A 14,635-nucleotide genomic window follows, 5' to 3' on the forward strand; every position below is an offset into this window, starting at 1 on the left:
GCCACGTTTGAAGCATCTGTTTCAACCATGAATGGCAGGTCTGGTCGAGGGTGTCTAAGAACTGGTGCTATGGTAAATGCTAGTTTCAGTTTCCAGAAGGCTTCCTCAGCTTCTGTGGACCAACAGAACTTCTTGTTCTTTCTCAGCACGTAGGTAATAGGGGGTACAATTTGTGAAAACCCAGCAATAAATCAACGATAGAAATTGGCGAATCTGAGCACACTTTGTACTCCTTTCGTGGATGTTGGTGAGGGCCATTGGAGGATTGCATCCACTTTTTGTGTGTCCATATGTACGCCCTGTGGTATGAGCATGAAACCGAGAAATTCGACCTCGGTCACATGGAAGAAACATTTTTCCAGCTTGGCATACAACTGGTGTTGTCGAAGCTTCTCTAAGACTGCCCGGACATGACCGACATGTTCTTCCTTGGAACTTGAGTAGATGAGAATGTCATCTATGTAGACAAGTGAGCAAAAGTCCAATAATTCACGGAGCATGTTATTCATAAAGAATTGGAATGCCACGGGGGCGTTTCATAACCTGAAAGGCATGACCTGGTATTCGAAGAGGCCATACTTCGTGCGAAAGGCTGTCTTCCACTCGTCTCCTTTTTTGACTCTTACAAGATGGTAGGCCCCTCGTACATCCAGCTTTGTGTAAACCTGAGCGTGTTTCACCTGATCCAGGAGCTCTGGTATAAGTGGTAAGGGTTATCGGTTTTTTACTGTGATCTGATTGATTGCTCTGTAGTCAATACAGGTTCTTACGTCCCCCTCCTTCTTAGGCACGAAGAAGAGGGGCAACGAAGCAGGGTACTTGGATGGGCGGATAAAGCCGTTTGCCAGATACTGATCCAGGTAAGTTCTAAGATGTTGGTTTTCCTGTTTTGTTAGAGCGGAAATCCGGCTGCAGGGAATTTGGGCTCCAGGCACGAGGTCTATTTGGCAATCGTAGGGTCTGTGTGGAGTAAAACGTTGATTTGCTCCTTTTGGAAGACATCCTGGTAATCCTGGTATTCAAGTGGTAAAGAGCCATTGAGGCCCAGCACGATTCCTTTCTTTGGTTTCAGGTTGACAACGTCTTTGTTGTAACAGGTGTCGGTACAGTCTTGAGGAAAGGTCAGAACTCGTTTTCGCTAGTCGATTCCTAGGGTTATGGGTCTCCAGCCAAGGCATTCCCAATATCATCTGGAACTGAGGAGCATCGATGAGATCGAAGGTAATGTCCTCTTGATGTCCATCCTGCAACAAAAGCTTGACTTTCTCAGTGTGTTGTGTCATCGGGCCGGATGATAGTTGAGAACCATCCACTGCAGTAACAATTTCTGCTTCTGGTGGAGAGGAAGGCCTATTCGGATAGCCAAATCTTGGTCAATGTAGTTTCCCACCGCTCCACTGTCAATGTATGCCTGCAAGGCAAGTATCTTTGATGGTTGCTTGTGATTCACCAAAAGTACCAGAAGGACAAGATGTGAGGTCTGCACGGATTCCTCTTTCTCGCTCGACAAGTGGACCCCTACGCTTGCCAGGCATTGGAGTTTCCCGAGTCCTGTACTTCTTCTTCTTCGTCGTTTTTGTCGGTTGCTCCAACGATTTTCTTGGGTGGTTTTACCGGGCATTCATGGAGGAAGTGACATGCTTTGCACAATATAAGCAGAGCTGTTGCTGTCTTCTTTTCTCTCTTTCCCCCTTGATAAGAGGACTCTGTAATCCACCGATTTGCATTGGTTCCGACTGTTCGTGTGGTTTGGTCTGGTTCTCACGGGGTCGCACATAAACTGACCTTCCTTCTGGTCTAGCTCGATCCATTTTCCTATTCTGCAACCTATGATCAAGTTGCACTGACAGGTCTATGTAGTCCGCACACCCCTCAGGTGGGTTCACAACTTGAGCCAACAGATCCTTAAGTACTCCACGTAACCCTCGATAAAAAAACGTAGTTCTCTTTTCTTTTGGCCAGTTGGTTTGGGCTATGAGACGAATGAAGGTTGCAATGTAGGTTAACAGATCTTGATTCCCCTATCTGAGTGACAACAATTTGTTGTCCAAAGCTTGTCCTTGAGTATGTCGGGCAAACAATTTGCCATCTCGTGCTGAAAATCCCCAAGGTTTTGAAGTAAAGGATCGCCTTGAGTTACCAATGGTATTGACCAGTCCACCGCGTGGCCTCCTAGATATGAGAGTACGAATGCAACTTTGGCTTGATCATTAGGAAAGGCTCCTGTTCTGCATAAGAAATGAAGGTGACATTGGTTCATGAATATGGCAAACTTGTTTGGATCGCCGATGAAACGTTCGGGTGGGGCTAGAGGCACTGCCCCTGGAAGAACCACCTGAACCGGTTCTGATTGCTGTGGCGTGGAAGAGTGGGCTATCCCAGACAAGGGAAACTGTCCTGCTTGTGTCTGTAGCATCTGCCTTGCCAAGTCATCGGTTCTTTCCCGAGTTACAATAAGATCCCTCCTTAATGCACAGCTCTCCTGCCTTGAAGCATGTACTTCAGCCCGTAATTCTCCTAGTAATTGGGCCAATTGGTCTGCCTCTGAAGTTTCCATAATGCCCAGGCAGAGAGTTGTAAAGGCTTTGCATTCTGTTACGCTCACCTGATCTTTGCGGAGGCATTCGGGCACGGTTGCAGCCCTCCTAGGAATTTGATCACCCCCGTCGGATCTCTCCCCATGCGGATAGGCTGTGGACTGCGACAATTGGTGACACTGCTCTTGCGCGGAAATGAGAAAACGTGAGTGCGCTGATCAGTGACTATGGTACCTCTCAAACCCTTCTACCCAAGGTGCGATTTCTGTGGGCATGTACCGGCCCATAAGGCTCACCTGTTAATTATTGATGGTGAGCTCTCCATCCTGCTACTTCTGGCAGGGGCGCTTGTTGATGGGATCTAGTTCCTTCACTGATCCCTGGTAAGTAATAGTCCAGTCCAGCTGCGACTATGCTTCTCTTGGTTGGCAGTAAGTGTTTCTCAAAGTCTCTTGTCTTTTCCTCTTTCTGTTTTCCCCTTCTCGCTTTCTGTCTTGTATTATTGATCTCTATTTTGTTGTTAATTCCTGAATAACGTTGTCTCTTCTGTTTTCTTCCCAATAGATGGAATTGCCTCCTAAAAGCAGCAGTGAAGGTGCAGAACGCGGCCGGAGGAAGATAGATGACACTGCAATGTTCGACAACAGGTGAGTGAGGGTTTCAGGAAAAGCGCGAGGTGCAGTGGGAGCGCAACCTTAAACGTAATGTCTTTTTAATGTCTAACCTTGCCTTTCGCCGGTCGCAGATGAAGCGCATAATGTTGCGGTGCCAAGAAAAAGATTTCAACGTCCCTGAAGCCTTGAAGATGAGCTGCGGTGCCAAGATGAAGATTTAAGCGTTCCGGAAGGTTTGAAGGTGAGCTGCGGTGCCAAGATGAAGATGACGGCGTTCCGGAAGATTTGAAGAAGACGCACACAGGTGAGAGCAGATTCCCCAGGTGGTAAGTATAGAGGCAGGAAGCAGGATTTCCAAGATAAGTTTAATCCCAGGCGGCGATGAGCGTTACGCTGCATGGAAGTGCAGAATAATGCAAAGCGTCTGCCTCGTAGATTGGAGCAGTTTATATAGCTGTGATCGTGGGCAAGCCCACTAGGCCTGGCTTGCCTGCCACACCCTGTCACTCCTAGTGAGTCAGCACGTGCAAGGCAACCCAGTAATAGCAGCCTCACCCAAGAGTACACGTGGGGCTGCTTTAAGTGATGGAAGTTCCCATGTTAAATGCACCTTGCACCCGAAATGAGGTACTATGTTTACAATGAAAGCATTTTGTCCTGAATAAATGTTCTTGTTGACTGTTATTTATGGGCCTGGTGCCAAAGGCGCAAGGACTGTGTCCATCCGGGCCCCGTCTGTGTTCTTGGGCCGATGACCATGACACTTACAGAAGAAAACTTTCAATGGGTGAAGCAAACTTGCACTGCAACCTGGTCCCAACAAATTGCAAAACTAACGTGGGTGACAGCACTTGAAAAACCGATCAAGATGCAAAAAGAAATCCAGCACAAACTTTGCTTTCACTGTGCGGGGAAGGTACGAATGGGCTCCAACAAACACTGCAACAAGACAGTCATCCTTCCAGACATGAAAAAAGGAACAGCAGCCCTAATGGACACTTACTTGGTGTGTGGCAAACAAGCGTACCTACAATTCCCGTCATCATGGAGAGATACCTGTGCCATGGCAACGTTACACTCAGCCTTAATGGTGATACCGGAAAGCCACGTCCAAGGGGGGAAGGCGCCAGTCAACACGCCACCGGCACCCCAGCCAGCAACCAAGGAGCCCTCCACGTATGACATCCTGACTGAAGACGAGTTACAGGATAGAGTTTCCCGCAAGCGGAGATCATCAAATTACATTGCCAGTCAATCCTCAGACCTCCTGGCAGAAATTCCAGATCAGTACAAACCTTTCAATTCCGCAGAAACATTCTTTGCTTCACTTCTTCTGCCAGGACTCCAGGTGCGAACAAACACAAAATGGCTGAAGATCGAGCGCTGGGAGTTGATCCAGCTAGCCAATCACACAGAAGAAGGCTTTAATGTAATTAAAGTGCAACTTTGCGCCCTGCGGTTGATAACCATGCACAACTGGTACGTCCTAGATCTAAGCAATGGACAGCGGTGTTTTCTGAAAAATAGGCAGTGCCTGCTGCACATTTGTACCTTCTGCGGATGCGGACAATGGGACTGTGTCCCATGTGATCTCGGCGGTGCATAACTTGGGTGAAAGGATGACAAAAGAAGGAGGAATCACCCCAAGCAACTGGTTCGATGACATTTTCAACTGGATACCTTCCTGGTTCAGTGTGATGATGAACATTTTATCCCACTCATCGTTTTCCTGTTACACATTTTTTGTGTGTGCCAGGTAGTTGTTCGATGTGGTGCAAAATCAATGCCTAGTTCCGCCATAAACTATGGCTCCCACTACTAGAGGATCCTGAGGATGGGGGAGGGCTAGAAAGGTGGCAGGGGAGGTTGAGAAGCAGGCTGGGAAACATGTCACTAAGCAAGGCGAAGAAAAGAACGGCAAGTAAAAAGGGAGGAAAAGCAAAACTACAAATGCCCCTTATACACAAAGGAGCAGGGCGACCCCATTACATACCATGGGCACAGATGGACAAAAACAACCTGTTGAAGCTCCTCCCTCCACTTTCAGGTGGCGTGGGGAAGTGGATACACGCATTTGAAAAGAACACAGCAGGAGTGCCCCTGGCCATAGGAGATGTAAAGAGTTGCTAGTATCTGCGGTGGGAGATCAGGCAGACGGGGTGTGGGTGAGAGCAGGTTTTCCGGGAATAACAATAAATTGTGACCGCCATGATGGGTCGTCGTTTAACAATGTAAGGGCCCAAGTGTGGGATGCAATGCAGAAGACATTCCCAGATACTCCAGATTTACATTTAGTAATGCAGTGTACTATGGGAGAGGAGGAGGAGGCTGCGCAGTTCATTCTTCGGGTGCAGGACCTGTGGAGATCAGAAACAGGCACGGCTTGGGACTAACCCACCGCCCTGTTTTATTTTATTATCAAAAGAGGGCTTCCAAAGGAGGTGCAGAAGGCCTTGGATTAAATAGCTGGGAAAGAAGCCAAAGGCTGGCCTGAGTTTCAGAGCATCATAGTACATCATTGTAGGAGGATCAAAGAGAGAAAAAAAGAAATAGCACAGAGGAGGTTGGCAGACGAAGCAAAGCTTGTTAAAAATAAATTGGTGAAGTTTGCTGCGATTAACGCAGCCCTACCCACGGAATGCGAAGGCGGGGAGGAGGGGGCAGGAAGTACACGAGCAAGGATGGCAGCAACCTGGCCCCCAATGGCAGGGGAGACCGGCAAGAGGACGAGGTGGGTATCGGGGACAAAGAGGAGGATTTGGAGGACAGGCAAACAGAGGGTTTGGAGACCAGGGCATGCAGGGAGGGAACCAAGGGTCTTTGGGGACATTTTTCCAGAGAATGTAGAATGAGGCCTATGGGGTACTACCAACGACCCCTTCCAATGGGAAACGAACAGCAATTTGGCCACCCACATCCAAGTAGCCTCTACGGGTTACCTATGGGTAGTAGTGGACCACAAGAGCAGTATTATAATGATTGCCCGCAAGGACCACAGCAAATGCAACCTAGACAACAAACACAACAGCAGGGTATGCAACCACAAGTAGCACGCCAGAACACGATGGGAAACACACACACTAACATTTTTGTTACCAAAGCTAATGGCGCAGCAGCACCATTCCACGGTACAGCAGTAGTTGGAGACAGCGTTTTCTCCATCCCAGGTACAAACACATACCCCGATTAGGACAGCCCACAGAAAGCACTTGCGTGTCCAGTCTTATCAACTACGCTACGTGCAGAAGGGGAACCACTGGTGGGGACGGAGATCGGCAACAAACAGTTCATCTTCATGGTGGACTCGGGAGCAGAAAAACCATGTCTCATGGAAGGCCGGTTTCCTCTCTCTGGGGAAAATTTGGAAACTCAGGGGTTTTCTGGGGCTATCTTGAATGTTTCTTACACAAAAGATTTGATATAACAGTGGGGGGGAAAAGAGTTTGAGCGCCCCTGCTGTAGAACAAGGATTCGCCCATAAAATTGCTGGTGAGGGACCTGCTTAGCAAGCTTAACATGACCATCTCCTTTACAGAAAGGTGAATAGTGTGCTCCACTACAGGCGTATGTCCAGTGCGAGTGATGCTAATGATCAGTACCATGGTAAACGAGGTTGTAGTAAGAGGGGTGCCCACAGACATGGACATGTTTATCTACGGGATACAAGTTTTTGCTAGAGTAATACCAGAAATAACACGAAAGGAATGGAAGGTGCCGTCTGATTTTATTTTCCATCCTGTAATAATCCCTGAGATAGTGCCTGGCACCATTCTCTCAATTTACCTGCAGGGGGTGCAAGTATCAGGCAGACGTATAGTGGCAATAGGACTGGACACGCATGGATGTGAGTGGAGAACAGTGTTATGCAGAGATCCAAACATAGCGCTAAGAGATTTAACTGATGAAGAGCTATTTAGTTACAGTGACACTGACTGGGAAATAATAATGAAAATATGTGTGCCATGTGACATAATGATCCAACACGGAGAGATACATAACCCCCTCATGGCCAGTGTCAGTACACCGCCTTCCATATTTGATCAAGACATGGAAAAGGTTCCACCAGAATTATGGACAACAGGGCCTCATGATGTAGGATTCTTGCAAGGAGTAACACCCATAAAAACTAAACTAAAGGCAGGTGCAATACCGGCCAGAGTGAAGCAATATCCATTGTCCAGAGAAGCGGAGGAGGGAATAAAAGAAACAATAAGTGCATTACTACAACAAGGTATAATTGTACAATCAAATTCACCATGCAATAGGCGATTTATCCTATAAAAAAGGCAAGGGGTGGGCATGGAGGATGATACAGGATCTCCGCCCACTTAATGACGTCATACAAAAAGAGTTCCCTCTAGTGCCAAACCCTGCATCCATTTTATGCAGCATCCCAAAAAATGCCACGTGTTTTACAGTTGTGGATTTGAAGAATGCCTTCTTCTCAATACCACTTGACCCCAGTTGTCAGTACTTAACAGCATTTACCTTGGGGGAAAACAGATATGAACATTGCAGATTACCTCAGGGTTACTGTGAAAGTCCCAGCATATTTAACAGAATTTTAAACAAAGACCTCGGGAATATCGATGTAAGAAGCACAATAATTCAATACGTAGACGACCTCCTTATTTGCAGCGAAAGTGAAGAGCAATGTAGGGCAGATTCAATAATATTACTGAAGCTGTTAGCAACAAAGGGGTACAAAGTGGACAAGGGAAAACTGCAATACTGCCTAGCAAAAGTTATGTATCTGGGGCAGCTGATTTCAAAAGATGGTAAAAGGATTATACCAGACAGAGCAGCAGCAATACGTCACAAATTGATACCCAAAACAGTGAAGGACATGCACACATTTCTCTGCATATGTAATAATTGCTATGCATGGATATTAGACTATACTGCATAGACACGCCCCCTCCATCAAGGATTAAAAGAACCACAAAAGAACAGCGCCCCTATAAAATGGACACAGGAAATGATGACACAATATTTTAAATTGCAGGACCTCATCACACACGCACCTGTTTCAGCAAACCCAGATTATGATCGAGAGTTCTATCGCTTTTAACACTGCAATGGAAAACTAATGACAGCAGTACTCACACAGAAAACATCACTAGGCCACAAGCCATTGGCCTACTACAGTAGTACCTTAGATTCAGTGATGCAAGGTCATTTTGCACGTGAACAAGCTCTCGCAGCGGCGGCCTTCGCTATAGAGAAAAGTGCCACGATTGTAATGGGATGCTCTGTAACACTTTACACTGAGCACTCACTGTTTGCCATACTTGAAAGGTCAAAGTCCACTCTGACTACAGAAAGAGCAACTGCATATGAAATAATAATATCAAGCCCAAATGTACACATCGTCAGATGTAAAACTGTAAACCCTGCCACATTCATCACTGTAAACCCTGCACAGTAGAAGACATGCAGGCACACGATTGCGCCGCGTATGAGGGGGAGGAAGATGACATCCCAAAAGCAAGGGAGAATGCCGTAGATGGGTCAGCATCCATTGATTGTGAAATGGGAGAAAAGCATGTAGGAGCAGCGGTGGTAAGGATAGAGGGAGAAGAAGTGATAGTGCAGAAGCACCTCCTCTCACATTTCTCAGCGCAAGCAGCAGAACTCATTGCATTAATTGAAGCATTGCGAACAGCTAAAGGGTGTGCAGTGACAATATACTCAGACTCGGCATACATGACAACAACCGTAAACTCAGGCTTGTGATAATGGCGACGACGAGGATTCAGAAAAGCAGACGAGTCCCCCATCCAACACGCACCATTATCGAATGACTTAATTGAAGCACTGGCAGAACCATCAGTAGTGGCTTTGTTAAAATGCCAGGCACATACAAACAACACTGACGCGATCTCGCTTGGAAACGCAGCAGCAGACGCTCATGCGAAAGAAGCAGCATATTTTAACATCCCCCCAGTAGCAGAATGCATAGTAAAAACACCAGCAGTATACGACAAAGAAGAAGGGTATAACTCTACACCCGTACTGCAAATAATAGAGTTGCAAAGGCACGCACCACCTGAAGAGCAAGAGCTAATGGAGAAAAGAGGGTGCAAACAGACTCCTACAGATTTGATATGGCGACAAGAGATGACAGGCAAAGTTGTAATGCCCATAGAATTGTTACAGATAGCATTTCAACAGCTGCATTTTCCAACACATGTTACAAAACAACACATTGCTGCCGACATCCAGGAAGAGTGGTTCGTCCCCAAGTTGCAGGAACACTTGACAAAATTAACAATAGAATGCACAACATATCAAACATACAGTTCAGGTATGACACTAAGAACACTGTGAGGAACGCTGCCACGCCCATCAGGGCCATTATGTGAACTACACTTAGACTACGCTGACATGGGAGAAAGATGTAACTGGGCAAGGTACCTTATAGTGATAGTGTGCCCCTTCTCACGATGGGTGGAAGCAGGACCATGTGCACACCCTGATGCAAAGTGGGCAGCCACATTTCTGGTGAGAGAGGTATTTTCCAGGTGGGGAATATGTGACGTGATCCTCTCGGATAACAGCACACACTTTGTAAATGACCTCTTTAAAGAAGTGACCACATTATTACCACATTATTGGGAGTGCCACACAAACTTTGTTCGATTTATCACTTGCAAGCTAACGGGATGGTAGGAAAAAATCAACGGCCTCTTCAAAAGTAAATTGTCAAAACTGTGTCACACACTTAAGAAAAATGGTGTTTATTGCTTGTCCCTAGCACTATTCCAACTCCGGACGCAGCCAAGTAAACACCATCATTTGAGCTTGCACAAAATAGTGACGGGAAGGTGCATTTATACGCCACTATCCCCAGTAAGAAGAGCATCAGACGCTCATAGAGCTGCCACTCTGCTAGGGGATGAATTTAAGGAATATCTCACCCAACTAACACGGGCTGTGCCAAGTGTAGCAGAACAAATAGCACCAGCATTCACTCGAGAGAGCACCAGCATTCACTCGAGAGAACGAAACTGATACAACCACACCCGCCCAAGACAGCCACACGGGACAGTTAATGCCTGGTGAAAATGTATATGTTCGCAGTTTCGTGCGGAGGTGGAACTCCCCACAATTTCAAGGCCCCTATGAAGTAATTTATTGCACACCCTCCGCAGTAAAAGTTCAGGGTTTAAAGTACTGGGTGCATCTTTCAGATGTAAGAAAAGCCCATGAAAGTACGACACCCTAGAGTGAGCAACACCAGAGTCAGGAAATTGCAACCCCTTAGATATGAAAAACAGATCACAAGGTGTAAAAGACAACAGAAAAATAGTAACCAGGAAAAGAGTATGAGCAATGATGAAGAATAATTAAAATAAAATATAAAAATATATGTATGGACTCTCTCTCCCTCTCTCTTTCTCTCGATTTCTCGCCACATCTCGCTTTCTCTGTGTCCCCCTATCCCTATTACTTTCTCTGTCTCTCACCCTCGCAATGTATCTTTTCTTCTACAACTTTCCACCTAGCACATTTTTCTCTTCAAGGATAGCTCGCACCCCGCTCTCTTCTCTAATGATGTTTTGACATTTCATATTCTTGCTTTAAAAATAATTCTATATTAAATATTTAAATGAAGATAATAGTGATATGTCATTGAAAGAAAGAAGAAAAAGGTTGATTATTTGTGTACTTAACCCATTTATATCGCCCCTTCAGGTGGAAATATGAGGGAAAGGAAGGCCCTCACCAACAATGCCACAGATGTAGATAGCGATAGAGTAGAAGTTAGCAGTAACAGAAATTACAATTATGACTGTGGTCTCTACTTTGTGGCTATCGTTTTTTCAGTAATGTTATTGTGCCTTGGCCTGTATTGTAGCGTGTCATTTATATTGGTGGATATAAAAGAGGGGGGGGTCGGGCACATCTGATACAAGAAGGGACAAGTCTCATTTGGGATGGATTCAAAGTTATTTGGAGCCACGATGCTTCCGTGAATGCTAACTTTACCACTTTACACAAAAACCGAACTGTCAAAACCCCCATTTTTACATACGCTGCTATGGGTTATGATGTTGAGAACGTATCAAATGAGTATGATGTTGATTATCCTATGTTCGGTAGTTCGGAATCGCCATATGTAAATAGGCGCACAACTGAAGAAGCTACCTCTGATGGCGATAAGATGCACTTTACACCCTATGTTCCAGTTACCCTAACAAATCCAGTGTCATAATCCTTGCAAAGTGGGAACGAACAAAATGATGAGATATGGACAAACATTTTTCCTATAAGACACCAGAAGGTGAAAAAGTTACACAATAGTCAAGGGGTGGGGGGTAGAAGACGAAAAAGGGGGGCGGGAGGGAAAGGTTATGATGCATACCATGGTCTGGGATTAGATGAAAGTGAAGACCCCTGCCACCCGGACCAGTCCAACAAATGGTACTCAGATATGAGTGCCACAGCTACACAAGCAACAAATGAGAGTTGTTATGTTTGCTCTATCATACCCCATGCCTCTGGCACACCCTAAGTTCTCATACCCCAACAGATGCCCATGTTGGATGCCCAGTGTCAAATCCATTTAGCTTTATGTAGAATACGAAGTACATTCCAGGCACACACGTTAACAGTACAAATGCTGCAAAATTAAAAAAACGTGCACAAGCAAACCTCAAGGAGTGATATGTTTGAAAGAAGCATTTTTTATCATCAAAGGGACAATGGGCCTCATTCCGAGTACGGCGCTAACCAATGGCGCTATTAACGCCTTGGTTGACGCCGTACCCAGACCGGCAGCACCTTGGTGGATGGCGGAATTACCGCCCCATTCCAAGGTTGGCGGGGCGGTAATTCCCCATTCACCAAGGCTCTTCCCCATTCCCAAATGAGCCCCCATAGGGCTCAATGGGAATGGGGAAGATGCAAATAACGGTGACCGTTCATTACGGTCACCGTTATTGGCTTGGAGGCCCCTTTGCGCCCTCGACTTTAACACCTGCTCAAAGCAGGCGTTAAGGGCGAGGGCGCAAAGGGAACTTCGGAGTATGGCGGTAAGGGATTACCGCCACCGGTCTCGTTACCGGTGGCCGCTATCCCTTACCGCCATACTCGGAATGAGGCCCAATGTTTACAGAAATCAAATGGCAAAACGAAACAATCAAATGTAAATCTGAAGCACTGCGAGGACTTACTGTTACGCTCGCCTTGTCTCTGCAGAGGCGTTGGGGCACGGTTGCAGCCCTCCAAGGAATTTGATCACCCCGTTGGATCTCTCCCCCTGTGGATAGGCTGTAGACTGCAACAATTGGGGACACTGCTCCTGCATGGATATGAGAAAATGTGAGTGCACTGATCGGTGACTATGGTACCTCTGAAACCCTTCTACCCAAGGTGCGATTTCTGTGGGAATGTACCGGCCCATAAGGCTCACCTGTTAATTATTGACGGTGAGCTCTCCGTCCTGCTACTTCTAGCAGGGGCGCTTGTTGATGGGATCTAGTTCCTTTACTGATCCCTGGTAATAGCCCACTCCAGCTGCGACTATGCTTCTCTTGGTTAGTAGTAAGTGTTTCTCAATGTCTCTGGTCTTTTCCTCTTTCTGTTTTCCCCTTCTCACTTTCTGTCTTGTATTATTGCTCTCGATTTTGTTGTTAATTCCTGAATAACGTTTTCTCTTCTGTTTTCTTCCCAATAGATGGAATTGCGGCCCAAAAGCAGCTGTGGAGGTGTGGAACGCGTCCGGGATGAAGATAGATGACACTGCAATGTCCGACAACAGGTGAGTGATGGTTTAAGGAAAAGCGTGAGGTGAGGTGGGAGCGCAACCTTAAACTGTCTTTTTAATGTCTAACCTTGCCTATCGCTTTTACTTGCAGGTGCTGCGGTCAAGGATGAAGCGCGTAGTGCTGCAGTGCCAACAAGAAGATTTCAAAGTCCCTGAAGCCTTGAAGATGAGCTGAGGTGCGAAGATGAAGAGTTCAACGTTCCGGAAGGTTTGAAGTTGAGCTGCGGTTCCAAGATGAAGAGGTTGGCCTTCCGGAAGATTTGAAGAAGACGCGCACAGGTGAGAGCAAATTCCCCAGGTGCTAAGTATAGAGGCAGGAAGCAGGACTTCCAAGGTAAGTTTAATCCCAGGCAGTGGTGAGTGTTACGCTGCATGCAAGTGCAGAATAACGCAAAGCGGCTGCCTCGTGGATTGGAGCAACTTATATAGCTGTGATTGTGGGCACGCCCACTAGGCCTGGCTTGCCTGCTATACCCTGCCACTCCTAGTGAGTCAGCACATGCAAGGCAACCATGAAATAGCAGCCCCACGCAAGAGTACACATGGGGCTGCTTTAAGTGATGGAAGTTCCCGTGTTAAATGCACCTTGCACCCGAAATGAGGTGCTATGTTTAGAATAAAAGCATTTTGTTCCGAATAAATGTTCTTGTTGACTGTTATTTATGAGCCTGCCGCCAAAGGTGCCAGGACTGTGTCCATCTGGACCCCGTCTGTGTTCTTGGCCCGATGACCATGACAGCACTCTGCCTCAAGGCCCCTCCTCCAGTTCCTGGCTTGGTGGGATTATTGTGATGGAACTGCCTGATTAAACGTGGAGCATGGACGTGTTCACTGCGTTCCTATGTTCGGTCCTGAGGTCCGTAACCTTTCCAGTCTATGAGGTAATACAATTTGGACCGAACCACCTTGGAGTCCAGTATGGATTTAACTTCATACTCCGATTCCCCATCTAGTAATTCGGGCTCTGCTGGAGGACTAAGCTGCGTATTAGGTTTCATTGGTTTGAGAAGAGAGACATGGAATACTGGGTGAATCTTCATGTGAGATGGTAACTCCAATTTCATGGCGGCAGGATTGATTATTGCTTTGATAGTATAGGTGCCCAAATATCTGGGGCGGAAGGCCCTTGGTCCTTTCAACGGTACGTACCTGGATGCTAACCAGACTCTATCCCCAACTTGGTAATCAGGAGCTTCTTTTCGGTGCCAATCAGCAAAAATTTTTTGTCTTTCTTTGGCCTTAGTCAAATGTTCTGTCGCTTCTGCAAGAACCTGAGTGATGGTTTTCTGCAAGGTTTTTATTGCTTGCATTTCCAAAGTATTGAGTGGCTCAAACACTTGTCCGCGAATGCCGTCCATGCACAGTATAGAATGGAGTTCGCCCAGTACTCGTGTGGACAGAGTTGTTGTATGCATACTCGTCTACCCAGAGTATGTCTTTCCAGGAGTCCTCGGAGTGCTGCAGCATACACCTTAAATACTGCTCCAACATCTGATTAGTTTGTTCGGTTTGCCCATCAGTTTGATGGTGATGACTTGTGGACAACCAGAAGTCAATCTTGGTGATTGTACAACACCTTCTCCAAAAGGTGGAAACAAATTGAGTTCCATGATTCGATATTAATATTGATGGGAATCCATGCAACCGGACGATTTGTTCTAAAAACACAGTAGCGAGAGTTGATGCAGTTGGGAGTCCTTCAAAGATATGAA

This window comes from Ambystoma mexicanum, chromosome 2p, assembly GCF_040938575.1.
Source record: "Ambystoma mexicanum isolate Mex_15411 chromosome 2p, UKY_AmexF1_1, whole genome shotgun sequence".
In the NCBI taxonomy this organism is placed as follows: domain Eukaryota; kingdom Metazoa; phylum Chordata; class Amphibia; order Caudata; family Ambystomatidae; genus Ambystoma; species Ambystoma mexicanum.